This window comes from Chelonia mydas, chromosome 8 (assembly GCF_015237465.2).
Source record: "Chelonia mydas isolate rCheMyd1 chromosome 8, rCheMyd1.pri.v2, whole genome shotgun sequence".
Lineage (NCBI taxonomy): Eukaryota > Metazoa > Chordata > Testudines > Cheloniidae > Chelonia > Chelonia mydas.
The window spans coordinates 48,015,494-48,035,588 of NC_057854.1; the positions used below are offsets into that span (position 1 = coordinate 48,015,494).

Consider the following 20,095-nt stretch of genomic DNA (forward strand, 5'->3'; position numbering starts at 1 on the left):
TGAGCTGCATAGGGGCTGGGGCAGAAGCCGCAGGCTTAAGAAGACCCTCCCTTGATTCCCTGCTCACCCTCAGCAGCGAGATATCTTCCATAATGATCACTTCCCATGAAAAGTGTAGGGACAGGAATGATTATCAGGGCCCCCCTACAGTGGTGGCTCTCCCCAAGAGCCACATGCCCCATGTACAGCAGGGTCCTGGAAGAGTGATTTACCCTGCTGTACATGGGGCTACTCACCATTTTGGGGGTCTTGCGGCTCATGTGTGCTTGCCTGGGGTCTGCCATTTAGTGACAAGCATGAGAGTACTGGCTGTGCTTTAAAGCACTCAATTAGTGTTGTCTGTGTCGCAAACAACACTGCTTCTGTAAAATGTTGTGTTTAAACTTCACAGAGAGGACCTTGGGAGCCCAGCCTCCGTCTTTGTTATCGGCGGCTGAACAGCTACACAGAATTAGAAAGCGTCCAAGAAGAACTAAGGGGGACTTTCTGTGTGATGTTATGATGCACTCTGTTGCCTAGAAACAGGAATTGAAGGAGTGGTGGGACAGCAAGAAGAGGGACCGAAAGGAGAATGCAGCACGCCAGAATGAAGCCACAGAGCGGCCCTTAAAAGTTATGGAGCGCCAAGCAGACACGCCGCAGGCGATAGCAGCTCTTCAAACCGAGCAGCTCTGCACCCGCCTGCCCTCTCCTGCAGCCATTGTCACAAAACTCTTTTCCATGCACCCCCCAGACACCGTCAACACACTCTTATCGACCTCCTCTCTCCAGTCTATATCCGCAGCATTGCACTCCTCCCCCCTCATGGTCCTGCACTGTGGACTCCCACTACCCACTGCACTCAACACCCATCCATCTGCAGTTTGCCCCTGCTCAAGTACAGTACCCACTGCACTGTACTCCAAAGGAGAAGTTTGGATATGATCTCCGGACATACACAAATCTTCAGCCTTCCTGGGACCCCTCCTCTTCCTGGGACCTTCCCTTATCCTATCCCCCTCCCTGCTGTTTTTTTTGTTGGTGGTGGTGAGTTTGACTCTCCCCTCCGGTTCTTATCTTTTAATAAAAGAATTTGGTTGGTTTGAAAGCAATCTTTGTTCTGTTAACTGAAAGCAAAAAGAGCACTGCAAAGCAACATAGAATTATGTTAAACCCCCTTATTGCATCATGTGCACCAATCACCTCCTAGCATTACAAGCACTACAATCCCGAGCATAGCAACAAATATTAGTGGCTTTCAGCTTCAAATTGCTGCCTCAAGGTATCCCTGATCCTTATGGCCCCGAGCTGTGCCCCACTAATAGCCCTAGTCTTTGGCTGTTCAAACTCAGCCTCCAGGTGCTAAGCCTCTTCGGTCCAGCCCTGAGTGAAGCTTTCACCCTTCCCTTCACAAATATTATGGAGCATACAGTATGCGGCTATAACAAGGGTTCTCAAACTGGGGGTCGTGACCCCTGAGGCAGTCATGAGGTTTTACGGGGGGGGGGGAGGGGGTTGTGAGCTGTCAGCCTCCACCCCAAAGCCCGCTTTGCATCCAGCATTTATAATTGTATTAAATGTATAAGAAAGTGTTTTAATTTATTAGGGAGGGGTCGCACTCAGGCTTGCTATATGGAAGGGGTCACCAGTGCAAAAGTTTGAGAACTATTGGGCTATAAGTATAGGAATATTGTCATCGGCCAGGTCCAGCTTCTCACAGAGACCATGCCAGTAGGCTTTTAAACAGCCAAAAAGGGACACTCCACAGTCATTCTGCACTTGCTCAGCCTGTTGTTGAACTGCTCCTTGCTGCTGTCAAGTTGCCCAGTGTATGACTTCATAAGCCATGGCATTAAGGGGTAGGCGGGGTCTCCCAGGATCACAATGGGCATTTTGACTTCCCCCACGGTGATCTTCTGGTCTGGGAAAGAAGTCCCTGCTTGCAACTTCCTGAACAGGCTAGTGTTCCGAAAGATGCGTGTGTCATGCACCTTTCCGGACCATCCTGTGTTAATGTCTGTGAAATGCCCACAGTGATGCACAAGCACCTGGAGAACCACTGAGAAATACCCCTTGCGATCAGTGTACTCTGTGGCTAGGTGGTCTGGTGCCAGAATTGGAGTATGCGTGCCATCTATCGCCCCTCCACAGGGAGCGCGGCAAGACTAGCGGCCTCTGGTTTAACCCTCCAATCCATTTGGTGAAACCAGTTCAACCTAGTCTAATTTTGTCTTTCACCTTTCAGATTAACAGCTACGGTCAAAGCAGCAACCAGGGAGTATGCCATGAACAATACTCGCTAACTTTTCACCCTCTCCAGAGAGGAAGCTATGACACTCAAGAGGCCACAACAGCCAGAGTACAGTGTCCTACAGTTGCTCATCAGACCACATTGCTTTTTTCTAATAATAGAGCTGAAATACATTGTGGAAGACCAATCTGAAGTAATTTTAAACTGCCAGTGTGATGCGATTAATAGGCAACATGCTATCTCTGTTGCCTGCATTAGATATTAGAATCTATTACTGGCTAAACTTAGCAGAAAAGTAGCAGAGGGAGCACCAGGTAGGAGGAGACTGGTCAACAGCAGGAGAAAGAAGAGATAAGAAAGGGGAGCAGGAACAGAGCAATAGAGTAGTGGTCCCCAAACTTTTTCAAATTGCTCCCCCCCTTACCCAATCCGTGCCCCCCAGGAGCCAGTGCAGCGGGCTGAGTGGGGCAGGAGCTGCCGCACTTGGGACAGGTGAGGGGAGCCACGAGTACTGTCCCTGAGTGCTCCTCCAGGCTCCAGCAGCAGCTCTTCCCAACCCCTAGTGGTGGAGGCAGTTACCCCAGGTAGCCTCTTAATGTCTGGGCAGCTGAAACTGGGGCCAGAGCGGAACTGGTGAAGGAGTGGGGCTGGGTGACTCTCCCTCCCCACCTCCCAGGGTGCTGGCCCCGGCCCACTGCGCTCCCCTGGACGATCCTCTGTGCCCCTAGAGAGCGCACCCCACAGTTCACGAAAGCTTATGCTCAAATAAATTTGTTAGTCTCTAAGGTGCCACAAGTACTCCTTTTCTTTTTGCGGATACAGACTAACACGGCTGCTCCTCTGAAACACTGCAATAGAGGTAGTGATCAATGGAGTCAGAAAAGTTATCCCATTAGAACTAGTGCCTGTTGTCAGACAAACAAAAAGCACTATCTACAGAAGTGTCAATTCAGGCATTGGAAAAAAAGGCAGGAGAGATGGTGAGAGTTTAATCATCTAAAACTAAGGAAAACTTGTGTGAGACCCACTCATCAATTTCTGATGCTGACTAATTTAGAATAAAAACCATTAGTATATAAAAAGGTAGCCAACTTCTAGTGTCAAAGAAACTCTTCCTATGCTAGAGGATTACTCAAATTGTGGGAGTTTTATGCTTAAAATTTTCAGAAGTGGCCAGTACCAGATACTGGTTAGTAAACTTCATTAGACAGATCAAAGGAATTGACATTCTAACAGGCCAGTATTTGTAAATATACCATAAATTTCATGTGTACAACATGGAATAACCCAACTAAAACCACAATTTTGCTAACAGTTACAAGACAGTTTGTCAGCTTGAAACAACACTCTCTGTAAACATCTGCACTTTCCATACAAAAGTCTAAAAACAATCACACAAGTATTGACTTGCAAAACAGACTCTAAAGTTATTCTAGAAAAACAACAAATTTAGGTTAAACACACAAAATTGCACTCAAAAAATGTAGAGACACAAGGTGGGTGAGGTAATATCTTTTATTGGACCAACTTCTGCTGCTGGTGAGAGAGACAAGCTTTTGAGCCACTCAGTGCTCTTCTTCAGGAAAGGTATTCTGAACAAGGCAAGGCGGAGCAGATAGTTTAGTACAAGTAGTTCGCACATATTTTAAGAGACCATTCAAAGTAGAGGGGCCCATTAACACTTATGCAGTGATGCATTCAACTCATAAAATTTATCACTTCGAATGCCTGATTAAGAGGCCTATTCTTCTACAAAGACCAACTGCTGTTCTCCAGGCTGCATGTGGAAATATTATTGATTGTGTGCCTATTTAAAAAACAAGAATTCAGGGGTTTCTAAATACTGATTTCCCAAAGCAATAGTATTTGCATTAAATGATTTTGTCGAGTCCTGAAACTATCCCTCGTTTTTAGAAAGGAGACATTCCTTCTTGCTATAAACAGAACAGAGAACAGCTGCTTAAAAATCAACACCACATGCAATCCCTTAACAAGACGCAACACTTGGCAAATCAGAGTAGTAAGTTTTACAACAAAATAAACCAGTTTTAAATGCATCTCTTCACCAACTACTCTACACTTTACCCCCAGGTAAGGCAATGGAAAGAGGATTCCATTTCCTATTCCTCAACATCCAGGTTTTCTCCTGAGCAAGCACTTCTACTTAAGTTTTATAAGGGTATCCAGAATTCAGCCTTTAGTAAGTTGGAAAATTCTTTAACTCTTTCCTTTACATATACCCTGTATTACTTGTTATTGTTGGGGAAGGGGAAAAAGGCACAGTGCTACTCTTGTTCAAATTATTGTTCAGTCAATATCACTGAAAAAGTATAATGAATGTAAATGAGCAAGGAACATATTCTTCTCGATATTTTGAGGTACTGGAAAACACTGGGATCAAGTTAAAGTTTCAGCTGCCGTAAGACCCTTTAATTTACTGATTCTTGATTTATATTGGTGCACATCTACTTTCTGTTTCTCCCTCCATGCATCCTCTAAATCAGTGCTACTCAAAGTGGTGGTCTGTGGACCGGTGCAGGTCCACGAGCCATCGGCTGCCGGTCTGCACACACGTTGGAAAAAAAAAATTGCTGGTCCCCCACATCAGATAGCTTGGGGAGCACTGCTCTGATTTATATACGGATTTATGGTAGCCCAGTTACAGCTGGTGCCTTTCCAGAACACTGATTTCAGCAAAACTTCAACTTGTGAAAACCAAGAAATACAGAGTAAGGTATTGAGCCTTGCCAGGTGCGGCAGAGACATGCGAGCAGCCGGCCGCTTCCAGGAGCGGCATGGGGCCATGGCATGCAGGCAGTCTGCCTGAGCCCTGCTGTGCCAGCGCCCTCCTCAGCCCATGGCTGCAGCCCCTAAAGCCCCTGTGTTAATCCAGCCCTGCTCGGGGGAAGGGTTTCACCCCACCCCCCAAGGGCAACATAAATTTTGCCAACGTAAGTGGAAGTGCATACATGTCCTTATGCTGCCGGCACTTCTGTTCTGCCTCAGCAATTCTCATCTGCTCATAGCCTGTAGCTCCGGTATGGATGAGAGGCTTCACCAGGTAGAACAATCATGTGTGAGATCTTCCCAAAAGTCAGTGTTGAAACACCCCAGGGGTAACTTGAGGGAGTCCTTGAAACATTTCTTTCAGCCCCTTAGAGTGCTTTCCTTCCTTTAAAAAGAAAAGGAGTACTTGTGGCACCTTAGAGACTAACCAGTTTATTTGAGCATGAGCTTTCGTGAGCTACAGCTCACTTCATCGGATGCATAGCATATCGTGGAAACTGCAGTTTCCACGATATGCTATGCATCCGATGAAGTGAGCTGTAGCTCACGAAAGCTCATGCTCAAATAAACTGGTTAGTCTCTAAGGTGCCACAAGTACTCCTTTTCTTTTTACGAATACAGACTAACACGGCTGTTACTCTGATTCCTTCCTTTAGCTCGCTGTAAAAGATCTTCTTTGGCAGTCGATTATCTGACCTTCTGTTGACATGGCCTGCCCATCTCATATGTGAGATCAGAATATGGATGCTTGGAATGCCTGGTCATATGAGAACCTAAGTATCTGGAACCTTTTCTTGCCATCTTATCCTGATGAGTTTCCTCAGACAGCGCATGGGGAAGTGATTCAGTTTCATAGCATGGCATCTGCACACCGTCCAGGTTTCACATGTAGACATCAGAGGTAGCAACATGATGGCTTTGTAGTCCTTCAGTTTTGTTGACTAATGCTTCTATGCTCCCACACATCTGCACATAACCTGCCAAAGGCCACGCTCGCTTTTGCAATTCTGGCATTGGTTTCACCATCCATGCAAATGGGACAGTGTATTTCCAAGGTAAGTGAACCTGTCCACTGCCTGAAGGATTTGGCTATTCACTGTGATAGCACGTTGTACGTCAGAATTTCCTGGGGCAGACTGGTACATCACTTCTGTCTTCTTGATGTTGAGAGACCAAAGTTGTCACAAACTGAAGAACAATAGCTCATACTCCGCTGCATGTCAGACTCAGATCTGGCATTCAGGAAACAGTCATCAGCAAACCCAAGATCATAAACAGTCACTTCCTGTACCTTTGTCATCACCTGTAGTCTCCTCAAATTGAAGAGCTTGCCATCAGTCCGATATCTGATGACAAATCTTGGTATGACAGTCACATAAGGTGTCTCTAAGCATGGCAAAGAACATCATACTGAAGAGACCTGAGGCCAACACACAGCCCTGCTTGACCCCATTGGTGACTGGAAAGAGTTCAAATGACTCAGTCACCCCCAATTTCCAAGCCATTGCGATGAATTTCTCCTGACGACGTACTCTGCATGCAAAATCCCAACAAGAGGTAGTCTCCAGATGCACAGGAATTGCCTGGTCTTGCATAACTAGCTCATGTGAGTACATATAGTACCTCTGTTGATGTTTCTAAACTCCAAATACCCTTTCTGCATCCTAAATTATGCCCCCAACACTGTTGGAAATGGTAGCCTGGACAATGAATCTCCACACATCAAGATAACCACTTCACAAATTAAACTACTGTTCAACACATCTTAAAAGCAAATATTGCAGGATTTGCCACACTCTATCAGACCAGTAGTCCCTCACATTTTGGCCGTAGCCAGTACCTGATGGGTGAGTGGAAAATACAACAACCATGGAATGTTGCACATGCCAGGGATGAAAAAAAATTCGTGCTGGACCCCTTGAAGGAGAACAGCTTGTTCATGCAACAGGAACATGTAACTCTCCATCTTTTTGTATTAGCATGTGTAACAGGCTGACAGTTCTGTGAACCCAGCCCAACTGCAGTTATTGTTGATTCTGCTGCTAGAGACCAAGACTACAGCAGATTCACTAGTACCAATGAAGTTCACTAAATTCCACCACTGATATAAGTTACACGGGAGTGGCTCTCAAGGTTGGATCTGCAGAAGAGAGGATTTAGTAGACAGGTGCAGAAGTCCTGTGACCATCTCTAGGAGCAGCTAAACATGGAGGGAAGGCCTGAGGTGAACTTCATTAATAGTACAATGACAAAACCAAACCCCAGGAAAAGGATAGCTTTGATCACACATTATGCTGGCTGTGGAAAAGACTGCTCACATCATGCTATTAAGTGTAAAGATAAATACTACGAAAAAGTAAGAGCTGGTATAAGATGAGTACAAGAGCTAATATGAATACAACACTTGCATGTGAATGTTTAACAGAGAATTGTATTTTCCTATTAATGTTTAATGAATTTCTGTCTTCCCTCTCTTCCTCCACCCTCCCCTTTCTTCAAAGGAACTATTCCAAAAGATAGAGACTAACAGATTTATTTGGGCATAAGCTTTCGTGGGTAAAAAAAAACAAAACAAAACACACTTCAGATGCAACTGAAGAAGTGGTTTTTTTAACCCACAAAAGTTTATGCCCAAATAAATGTTAGTTTTAAGGTGCCACCGGACTCCTCGTTGTTTTGGTGGGTACAGACTATCACAGCTACCCCTCTGATACTATTCCAAAGTTGGCATAATTCATTACTACTGAGGAGAATATTTTGGGGACAAGAGAAGTGTGCTTTTCCTTTTCTGGCTTTCATTTTATCCTATCACAATTTGTATTCCATATAGGAAACATAGGAATTGTCATACTGCACCAGACTCTGTGGTCCACCTAATCCTGTTTCCTGTCTGACAGTGGCAGTACCAGGTACTTAACAGGAAGGTGCAAGAATCACAGTAGGCAGATACAATATAATTTATCCAAATGAAGCTCTCATCCTCATCCCTGATAGTTAGAGACTAGTTTAAAACATGAAGCATGAGGTTTTTTTTTTAACCCCTTCCAAAACTCTAAATGCATCAGTGGGAATATTCTTGTCCATATAAGCATCTAATCTCCCTCTGAACGCTAACTAAACTTAGCTTCCACAACACCCCAAAAGCCCTTTCGAAAATCTAAATAAATTAGGACAACCAGTTCTGCTGTATCCACTACTTTGTTGACACTTTCAAAGCTTTGTAAGAGTTTAGTGAGACAACCTTCCATTGCAGAAACCATGCAGGTTACATAGTATAACAACATATGATGATCTTCCAGGAGGTTTTATTGTTCTATTTTTAATGATCATTTCAACCAATTTACTAGGTACAGAAGTAAGTTTTACTGTTTTTAATTCCCTGGATCACCCCTGGTTACAACATTTATTACCCTCCAATGCTCCTATATAGTAGCTGTTTTTAATGAAATTGCATGTTTTTGCTAGAAGTTCAGCTACTTCACACTTAGGAAGTCATGGATATGCCCATCTGAACCTTGCTGAACCTCTAACCCTTCAATCTCAGACATCACCTCATCGTCACTTTGTCTGAAAGTCCACTTATTAAGATTGTAAGGGTTTTTTAAAGTTCATTTAAGGCAAGATCTATATTTGAATCCTGGCCCCGCCTTATATACAGCAAAGTTTAAATAAGAGGAATTAAAGATGGGATACTAGCCATCATGGTAGGCTAGCAGTAGCTCTGAAATCTTGCATGGGATCTACAAGTCCAGAAGCAGCTCTGGGGCTCTCAGGCCTTGTCTACAACAGAATAAGTTTCAGTGTTGCTAACACTGGTTCAGCTCCACCAGGAACAATGTGGCAGTAACAAGCATAATGTTATTGACATAGTAATTTGAAGTCAACATTGAACTATTTCACTGATGACCACTTTAAAAGAAACATCCAACCACAGCAGATCTTGTTTACGGTACAAAACTGCATTGCTTCTGAAAATCCCAATCAGTAAGTAGCAGGGAAATCAACATTGCCTAAATTTGAATGGATGGCTCCAGGACAATAAGCATTTCAAACATGTTTCAATCAACAAGCCATCCCTGCCACTGAAGGCTAAAAATTGTATTAATATATAGAGAACAGGTTCTCTCTCTCTCAAAAAGTTACATGAAACACACTCACCTCCCCCAACACCCATTTCCGCACACACCCCTACCATATGTTCTGTGGAAGGAAGTAAAGCTAGGAGAGAGAGGAATGTTTTTTCTCTCCAGCGCATTGCTTTCCATTTCAATGTAGTAGAGGGCAGATAAAACTTATAAAAAACATTTATCTTCTCTAATAATTGCTCATTTTGTATTTTTGATCTACTTCATTTTCTCTCACTCACAAAGAGCTGAATGTTTAAAAAAATCATTTTTGGTCAAATATGAAGCATGGAAAATTTCAGCTTGAAGGAGAAACTATCAAGAGGGAGGTTTTATGGATGCTCTTCTGTAATTTCAACTATAGGAGGACACAATCAGTGCCACTTTAACAACAGCATCAAACCACAATGAACGAATGATTATCCAGAATCGTCACCTAATCAAAGGTCAGAACAAGTACCTCTCACAGCTGATATATGAGTAACTGCTGTGCTGCAACAGAGACATTATTTCCTGAAGCACTGTAACTGATTTCCCAATATGGGGGGGGGGGGGGGGGGGAGAACACCTATGCATTTGTAAATACCACACTGAAACAGGTTAGTGCCCATACAGTTTTACAGACATTAAGACTTCTCCTCAGTTATGTCATTTCAGAAGTATAGGAGACATAAGTCATTAATTCCTTTGAAACTACTGTAGTATTCTGTCACTTCAAGTTTTACTACACAGGCCACCAATTAAAACAATGGGATTGTGTGCAAGAGATAGTTTGCCCTACCATATTTCTCAAGACATGCTCATGACCACAGTGGCGCTAACAGGAGCTACACGTGGATCAACTCAAAAGGAGAACGTATCTTACAACTCAACATGTGTTATTAATATTTTTGTACAGTAACAAAATTATGCATGATCAGTAGCTATTTGTGGATGTCATGACAGTTACCCAACTATCTCCAGACAATGTGCCCTCCATACAACTAACCTTAAAGGTCACACTGAAACTGCAAGCAGTGCAGAACGCAGCTGCCTGCTTACTTACTGCCATTTCACACATAAAGCACATGTTTGTGCTCCCTTGACTATACTAGCTCCGAGTTCATTGTCAGGTGCACCTCAAAAATACTGGCTCTGATATACAAGTTACTTTATGATCCTGATCCTACGTATCTTAGGTTAAAGCACAAAAAGAGAGATGGCTCAAGTATCCAGTTGATCTCAGCTGTTAAAAGACCAACAACCACTTGCTTTGTACATATGGAGACAGTTTTCTGTGGAGTTCCATCCACAAATGGAATTTGCTTCCCTCCTCATCTATCTCCATTGAGAGGGGAAGGTTGCAAGGCCTATCTATTTTCTCAGGCTTTTCTTGGAAGTGGTTTGAAAGGGTGGAAGACCAAAAGAATTTTTATAGAAAGGTTATTGTTCGTTGACATTGGTTCACTTGCTGAGTTTCGGTATATGGTGTAGTTATTTTACACATACCTAACTGTCACAATAGATTTTTTGTAAAATGAAAAATTAAATGTTTTTTTCCCCCAGATGTATGCATCTCCACTCAGGATTTGAACATGTTTGTCTAATCAATGGTTCAATGGCAATACTGGGGAAAATTTTCTGGTTCTAAACACTAGTCCATCAAAAACTCAAGCAGGCTGCAGTATACCAGGTCTTGGAGGACTAGGGGAAAAACCACACTGATTATGTTCTTATTTGTTCCTCTTCTACTTTGCAGCTACTTAAAATCATGTCGCAATTGATTTCAGTGATGGTGAGAGACAGGTCAAGATTTAAAAGGAAGTTTGGTTGTACCACGTATGGGAGCTTCTCGGGTGATCATCAGTTTTGGAAAGTCAGGCCATATATTTGGGATCCTAACTTTAGACTCTCATTTTTTAAAATTTCAGTGTTATTCTTCATACCATTTGAAAGCTGGGATTTCAAAGCTTTTCAGGGAGAACGTAAATAAATAAATAAATACCCAAGTCTTATGCTATCTACTGATGGAAAGTGCTTTAAACAGCTTTACAAAAGTAGCAAACATCATTATCCCTATTTTACAGTTAAGGCATTTAAAGCATTATTTTGCAGTCATTTGTTTTCTAGATATTGGACAGTAAAGCCATGTTGGAATTCACATGGAAAAAGAAATATGGTAATCACAACATGCATAGTTAAACGAAAAACTAATTCCTGTTTTTGAATGGCATACAGCACACCTTTTTCGCAATGATGAGTCATGAGATAATAAACTTTAACACTATCAATCTGTTAATCTAGCAGTGCTTCTCTTGAGCACTTGTCCAGTATCATATACATCGGATTGGCAGGATTTGATTTAAATCATTAGTCATTGTGAAACATCAATTTTACCTGACAGAGAAATCAACAAAAAATATCTGTAACAGTCGACAAGTGCAGCTTCCCCCACAGCTAACACCTGCAGGGATCTGGTGTCACCAGCCTGGTGACCATGCAGGGAGCTCTCTGCAGCTCCACTGTCACCTCCCCGCTCGCTCATTCACAGCCAGATTTACAGGGGTCATCCCCATGCAAAAGTCATTCTTCAGTCGGGTGGCCTCTTCTAGGGCTGGGAGCTCACCCCCCTCCTCATGGAGTCTGGACCACAGCCTCCCCTGAATGCTGTAGCCAGGTGTCAGGCCCATTGGCCATGCAGGGAGCCCCCTGAAGCCCTGCTGTCAGCACTACTCTAACACGAACCCCCTTTAATGTCCCGTGAAAATTAAATGATTAAAAATATTAAACATTAAATTTAAAAAAAAAAATCAAATTCTGCCAAGCCTGTGTATATAGCAAGTCTCAGACCGGTGAAATTTTCAATCCTTGCCACCCTTTTCAGATTCTTTCCAAATATTCAGACATACAAGAAAATAAACCAATTCATTCAAAATCTTGGGTGTATATATTTTCTGAATTCACCACGACTGAAGAGTACCAGATTGACAGCATTTGCGATAGAAGATCTCCATCTAGATAGCTGGTAGGTCATAGGCAACAGGAGTTCAAGTTTCTGCAAACTGTCCCATCAACGTTAGTTCAAACCTGCTTTGGAGGGCCATCTTTAAATAATTTAGGTCTTCAGCACTTAACTCTGTTAAACCTTTCAGTCAGGGCTTGGCTACACTTACATTTTACAGGGCTCTATCCTGCTGGCTCAGGGGTGTGAAAAATCACCTCCAGAGTGCAGCAAGTCAGAGCGCTTTAAAGCGCTAGCGTAAACAGGCTCCGAGCGCTGGGAGAACTCTCTCCCAGTGCTCACACGCGACCACACTCGCACTTCAAAACACTGCCATGGGAGCGCTCCCGCGACAGCGCTTTGAAGTTTCCAGTGTAGCCACACCCTTAGCAAAACTGGTGCTGGTCTGTGTCATGCAGACACTTACACTTTGAGAAGTGGGCTGAAGCCATCATTAAGGCCAGGTATACACTACAGACCTATCTGAGTATAACTACATAGCTCAGGAGTGTGAAAAATGCACAGCTCTGAGCGACTGAGTTATACAGACCTAGCCGCCCCCCGTAGACATGTTGACTAGAGAGCTTCTCTCATCTACATACCTATCGTCTCTCTGGGAGGTGGATTAACTACACTACACCAGCGCAGCTGCATCAATGCAACATTTTACATGTAGATCTGCCCTTAGTTTCATGAACACAGACAGACATTAGGTCAGACCTTGCAGTCACTACCAGCCCAGACCAACTTCAAACCAACAATCTAGTACATTTTGGTTTAAATGATGTTGGTTTTGGTACAAAGAAAAAGCAATTTCCTCCTCATCCCCATGAATTTTAATGCTGATCAAAGATGTTTTACTGACAGCATGAAAATCGGAGTCCATCAAACAAACAGAACGCATGTACTATCAGTACAAAGGTCCCTCAAAATAACCTGCTAAATCATCTGCTCTGGAGGAGCCTTTTCTAGGGCAGGAATAATAGGCTGAAAATTTCAGGAAAGGCAGGGAGGGGGAGATCATCTCCCTTTGATGCACCTAGCTCTTATTAACTTTAATGGAAACTATATCCTCACATCAATGGTAGAAATGAAACACTGCATTTATGGAAGGATAATTTCTATGCTAATTTAACTGATAAAGATGTGGACCCCAGTCCTGCCAGCACTCAAGCATGTGCATAACTTTATTCAATGAAGTCAATGAGACCACACAAAAGTAGTTACCCATATGCTCAGGAATTGGCAGGAGGGCTTAAAACAAGATTTATATATCCCTGAAGATGGAAAAAAAACTTTAGTGGAAAAGGTAGCACACTTCCATATGTCACTGAAACTAGGCATCACTGTAGTATAGTATAAATGTAGAAATAGTCCAGTTGTCATCTTACAACAGAGTGATCAAAGGATAATATGTCACTAAAGGAGTCAGTGGTGAAAAAGCAGCATTGCTACTGATAGAGGTGAACTGGCTGTTTTAACATGAACTCATTTTTGCAATTTAACCATTTGGCCATCAAAATTACATTAAAATAATGGACGCTCCTTACTAAGTGATAAAATGTCACCAATGCATTTTTTCCCATAACTGACTGAAACAAAACAAATTTTAAAACAACTGTTCAGGAGAAAGCAGCGTGTGTGGAAAGAATTTAATGAAATACCAGTTTCTAGAAGAAATATCAGTTTCCCTACTCGTGGACTCTTAAAATGGCACAGATCTCACTCAATATGGCCTCTGAAGACAAAACATCATTTCTGGGCATTCTTCTTTTCCCCCTCCCCCCCAAAGACATAAGGGTAGCTACTCGGTGCTCTGTTTCCTGGCAGGAAATCCTTGCCCCATCTTTTAACTCTGTGTCTAACATAATACCAGAAAGAAAAACAACGTCAAGTTAGTTGGGTCTTTTTAGATTTACATTTCCCAAACAAATGCCAGGTTCTCAGGTTTCCAGACACTCACAGAAATCACTGACCAAATTACCCTGAATGTTCCCTACAACTTTGATAGGCACCCAAAACAGCAGCAGGCTGACTAAGGGGGGGGGGGGGGGAGGGAGGAGACACAGATATTTGTAGATATATTTTAAGCAAAGCATCCAATGTGTGTGTCACATCAGCTCCGCAAATCCACAGTGGGAGCTAAACCCTTTGAGGGCAGGAACCAACTTCCCATCTGTGTTGTAAAAAACTACATACCTTTATAACTGGGGCTGCAGAATGTATTCTCTCTCGTATTTCAGACTCTCCCCGCAACCAAAAAAGTGTCCTCTGTCCCCATCCCAGAGTGACACGAGGCCAGCCCCCACTCCTCCTCCAAGGGCAAAGGAAACCTCTTTCTTCCGGCCCCCAGTTTCATAGAACTAGCCTCCTTGGTCTCCTCCAAGACACAGCAACTCGGAAATGGAGACCGGCCGAAGCCTGAGGCCTAGAAATGGAGGCAGGAACACAGGCTAGAGCCCCCTGCAATGACCCCCTGTCACCTGAAAGCCTTAACTAAGGCAGGGCCAGCCCCGACCTCCACTGGGCCAGGCCCGAGAGAAGCCACCTCCGCCCCATTGTTCCCCGCACCGAAGCCCAGGACCCGCACTCACCGCACGGCTGGGCTCCCAGCAGCGGCTCCTCTCAGCTCTGGGAAACGGGGCTGGCCACAGCGCCCACCGCCTCCAGCACCGGCAACAGCAGCAGAGGCCGCCTGGCCGCCGCCACCTCCTCCCCACGACCGGCTGCTACTGCTGCCTCTGCAGCAGGGGCCATCTTGTGCGTCTGCCGCCCGCCCCCGAAACTGCTCCTCCCTCCCGCGGCCTGCCCGGAGCTTCTTCCCTTTTCTTCCGCCTCCCCTTCCTGCCGCGGCCGTCCGCGCAGCGCCAAGGGAGAGGAGAAAAGCGGAGTCCCTGGTGGGGGTACACCACTCCCCGGCTAGGGACGAATGCTGCTAACAACGTCCTGGCTGCTTGGCTTCGCCCCTCACTCAGCCACCCCTTCTGGAGCAAGCTGCCAAACAAAGCCCTTGAAGGCTGAAACCCCTTTGCTGTAGCCTTTCGCTTCCCCTCTGGCTGTTCCCACGACGACAACCAGGCCCGAGCCCTTTCTGGAAAGGAGACACGCAGGTGAAACCGCCTGACTACTCCCCTCCTCCTCTAGCAACACCACCCCCTCTCCCCCCACATACACACACGTATTTCCGAAGCGGGAGGAAGATTAACGGGTGCCCTTCCCCCAAACGCGTTCTTTCTCCCTCCTCGCCCAAACGTCACCCACGCTTCTGGGCAGGGGGTGGAGAAAGATTAATGGCTCCCCACCCCTTGTACTCTAAGGGAACCTTCCGTAAGTGGCGGCTTCAGCTGTTGGTGGTGTTAGGCCTATGGATGCGAAGTATCCCAGGCTGGGAGAGGCGAGTCCTTGGTTTCCTTAGGAGAAGGGCTAGGCTGACACACCTTGTTATACTGCTGTTAAAATAATTTAGAACAAAGGTAAGATATTTCAGGGTCCCCCCAAAGGATTCCTTTGTCACATAATACCTCGCACTGCAAGCCTGGCTATTTGGGGATTTTAAAGTACTTTCCAAAAATTAATGAAGCCTCACTGCATTAATTAGATAGCAAATGTCCAAAGTTTAGAAGATTTAAACTGCTTTGTGAGAGCTAAATATTATTAACCACACCTCCGTTTTACAGATGCATAAACTGAGACATAGAGGTTGTGACTTGTTCAAGGACATACTGACAATACAAACCAACAGTCCTTACTTCCCAGTTGTGTGCTATAAATACGAAACAAATCTGGACTTCAGTTCTGCAAATGACTCTGTGTGATCAGACCGCAGTGCCCACATGGAGTCCTGTTGACTTCAATAGGATATTCAGACCCATTTGCAGGATCAGGGCCTTGTACTATTTCATTTCACTCTATCCTTTCAGAAAGTTAATGGAATCACAGTGTATTTTAAAAGTGGGTTTAAAACACATCTTTATCCCTCCCCTTCTACAAATTGCTTTCTTACATAGGTGCTTCAGAGCTATTATTATACCACTCATGGACCAGGATCCCATTGTGCGAGGCACTGTATAAACAGAACAAAAAGCCACTCTTTGCCCCAAACAGCTTACGATCTAAGTAGAAGACAAGAGGCAACAGATGGACACAGTTCAACAGGTGCTAATAATTAGGCTTGGCAGAATTAGATTTTTTAATTAGTAAATAGCATTTTCACACACACTGACAAATAAATATTTCCATCAGTAACATTCAGAATTTACAGATAGGTAAAGTAAGGAAAATGTTGCTTGAGAATTTAGAGTTTCTCTTGAGGATAATTTATATATTTTGACATGCGATGTTGACAATTTGCTTTTTAATGGTTATAAAGCTTTAACCTCACTGTTTACTGTCATTAAATAATTATATGATCCCCCTATTATTTCCCATAACTATGAAAATTTAAATTGATACAATTCTAAAAAAAAAACCCACAATTTTGTGCAACTGTGAAAATTTAAATAAAAATAAAAAATGCTTACAAATAAACTAATGTTATTTAAAAAAATGAATTTTGCCAATCCTACTAACAGTACAATTTTTTTTTTTTTTTTTTGGTCAGTGTTAGGCATGATTGGCCTCTTTGAAAGAGAAGGGTCCCATGGACCTGGACTGATCACCTGCTGCCTAACTTAGGGGAAGGCAGCTGGACCTTATAAGGGGTAGACAGCTACAGGTGAGTGTTGGCAGTTGCTTTCAGGGAGGAAGAATGCCCCTGCAGGGGCCTGAATTAGTAGGGAAAGATACAGCGAGGGAAGAGAGGATTTGGCCTTCTTCACAGGACTTTCCCCCAGTAGTGTTTTCCCCCTGCTGACTCAGGGCCTTGTAGGTGCTTTCTTATTTCCCATGCATATGCTGACACCCACATACAGCGATTTTCTTCTTTATAAGGCCTAAGTGCCTTTTCTTAAGCCCAACTGAGCAACAGATAATCTGTTGAGGGGCACTGGACCCTGCTCCCTCTTAAAGGGGCAGTCCTCATGGGACATTCAGCTTCCCTGAGCTGAATGATTCTAACGTGTTATCCCTGTGGTAGTCTGTGCCGTTAGGGGGCCTGAAAAAGTTGTTGTTGTGTACAGCTTAATTAACTATGATAGTGTAATGAACATGTTCACTCATTACGGGGGACTGTATTCATCCCCAGTTCAATATCTAGTCAGCACAGGACTCCAGAACCTCCTGAGTACAGGAAAGAGAAGGGCTACCTGAGGTCAGAAGTGGTGACCTGGTTCATGTGGAAGTACAATGCTTCATGTAAACAGAAGAAGGCTGGAGACAGCAGCCTGAGAGCTGGTCAAAGAGAGAAGACTGGAGAGCAGGTAGCCTTAGCGTTGGGTCAAGTCAGATGGTTGTAGGCACAGGGCTAGTAGTATCTGCAGTAGGAGCATACACGGCTGTGGTCTGCAGGCAGAAGGGTACTGGGAAAGGGTTACACTGGGACTCACAGGTCTGCTAGACACTTAAAAATTAGGTCAACCTAGCTATGTCACTCAGGGCTGTGAAAAATGTTGTGCCATGGACACTGTAGTTAGGTCGACCTAAATCCTGGTGTAGATGTGACTGTCAACCAACTACCACCTCTTGGAGAGATGGATTAACTACACTGAGGAAAAACACCTTTCATTGACATAGGAAGCATCTACACTACAGTGGCACAATAACTATGCCACTGTTGTCTAGATATGCCCTTACTTTCATATCCCGGTACTGGACTGCCCTTATGGGCTGGATTGGGAATTGTTCTTTTGATCTTTGTGTTGTGACTTAAGCAATTGTACCTAGGGTAACTGCACTTTTTATTTTGGCAACTCTTGCAGAGGAATCTGCCCTGGCACACAAAGTGTACAACTGTTTCTGAGAACCCACCAAGGACTAGAGCCTGAAGAGCTGAGTATTTGGAGCACAGACAGCACTTGCGTCCAGATCTGTGGTACGCTCAGCATGCTATCACATACTTAGGGGTTGGTGTAGCCAACACACTCTGACACATCCTGCAGTAGGGTTGGTTACAGTAGTATCATTAACTGGAAAATTTAATTGACACGTAAGGGTAAAATTTGAACAACAGGGCTTACAAACAAACAGAGACAACAGTGGGCTTTAACAAATGGGGTTCTGAATTCTACTTTAAATACAGTAGGATCTTCCTATGTTAACTGCTGTTCCTGATTTCAGAATCTGGTGTGCCATCTTGACACAACTGAATATAATATTTGCACAGATAATTTTATAAAAAATATCAAAATATTTCAGACTCAGACATCACAGATAATTTTATTTGATCAATTTATTATTAAATGATCTTTTATCAAGTAGTTTATTATTTATATTGTGGTAGTGCCTTGGGGCTAAGTATTGTAGACTCACATAACAAAAAGATAGTCCCTGCCCTCAAGAGTAATCTTTTAGATCTTCAGTCAATGCATGATTGTTTCCAACACTATATAGTTTTAAATAACTAACAGAAGATTTCCAACATATCTAATTTCTTGGAATATTATTACACTAAGTAATAGATCTCATCATGACATGTGTCCTGAATTTCAGCACACCCCATTAGTCTTAATTTAGAATTATAGAAGTAGGAGATGGAAAAGATCCATGAGGACATCCAGGCCATCTCCCTGCCAATGCAAGATGGTTCCCTATAGTGCACACTCTAGTGTTTAGTTGAGTCTGGTTTTAAATATTCTAAGCACAACGTAATAAATTTTATTGTTAGTAAGATCTTCCTGTTACGCAACCTACATTTTCTTTTTTAATTTCTCCTGTAATCAGTGGTTCTCAAACTTTTCCATACAACAACCCTCTTTTCTATACAAGGACCACCCAGGACCCTCTTCCCATTGAGGTGAGATGTAGCTGAAGCCCTACCTCATATTCACCAGTATAGGAAGGGAAGAGTAGTTATGATCCCTTTACCCTTTTTCGGGACACCCTAGATTGTGAACCCATGCTCTAAATAATTCCTCTCCCTTCTGGATTTTAAATGTTCAGATTTTTGTAGGATATCTTATCTCCTCTTCCATCACAAATCAATCCTCTAACCTCCTATCATTTTTACTGCCTTTTTTATATTTTCTCCAATTTTCCATATCTTTCTGGGACTGAGGTATTCAAAACTCAGTGCAATGAGTTCCAGTTCCAGAGCATTATCAAATGAAGCATCCACTCCCTCCCCTGTGACATGATGTGTTTGCATACACAACTCAAAATAGCATTTGCTTTTGGCTATTGCCGTTGCCATATCTCACTGCAAGGTAATTTTTAATTTGTGATAATTTATTACCCCAAAACCTCTTATGATTCTGCCATGAGATACAGGGTCTTCAAGGACCCACAACATGATGTCTCACTTTTCCATTCCTTTATTTTCTTTATTTCTTTGAAAACAGAAAACCTGATGCAGTTACACTTCCAGTGTTTCATTTATTTGGGCCAACTAGCAGTGTTCTTCAGGCTCTGCTTTTGAAACTGATCCTGCACAAACACGTCTGACATATGGAGAATATGTTGAAGTTTTTTATAATGTTTTTGCAGGAGCTGAACTAGAGCATTTTAGATATATAACTTTTTGACCATAACACAAAATGCTTCCGTTTTGGTAGTAAATGGTCTCAATAAAAACAAGCATACAGATTTTTAAAACTTAAGAGAGATTTCAGCTGCAAAAGAAATTTTAGCCAGGCATCTCAATGATCCAAATGACCTGCAGTGCTGATGACAGGTTTAGAACTGAAAGATGTTCTAGAATTACATCAGAATGAAAGGCAAGGATCAACTGTCCTCTGTTCCAGTTGGCTGAGTGTTCAAAAATCCCAAATATTTAGCACAGTCAATATTCTAAACCAAATCATGTTATCAAAGACAACAAAATAAGACCCCAGTCCTGCTAACAGTTATGCATGTGTTTTACTTTAAGCATGTTTGTAAATG

The 20,095-nt window shown here is 43.2% G+C and overlaps 1 protein-coding gene across 12 annotated transcripts in view; it reads right to left on the bottom strand.

Annotated features, from left to right (window-relative positions):
- The window catches only part of RC3H1 (ring finger and CCCH-type domains 1), a 101,172-nt gene extending 86,327 nt beyond the window's left edge, over nt 1–14,845 (bottom strand). For all 12 annotated transcript variants that reach the window (XM_043521562.1, XM_037906467.2, XM_043521566.1 and 9 more), the window contains exon 1: nt 14,716–14,845. The gene's annotated coding sequence lies outside the window, so the exon portion shown is untranslated. The remainder of the gene's footprint in view (nt 1–14,715) is intronic.
- Nucleotides 14,846–20,095: the final 5,250 nt, after the last annotated feature.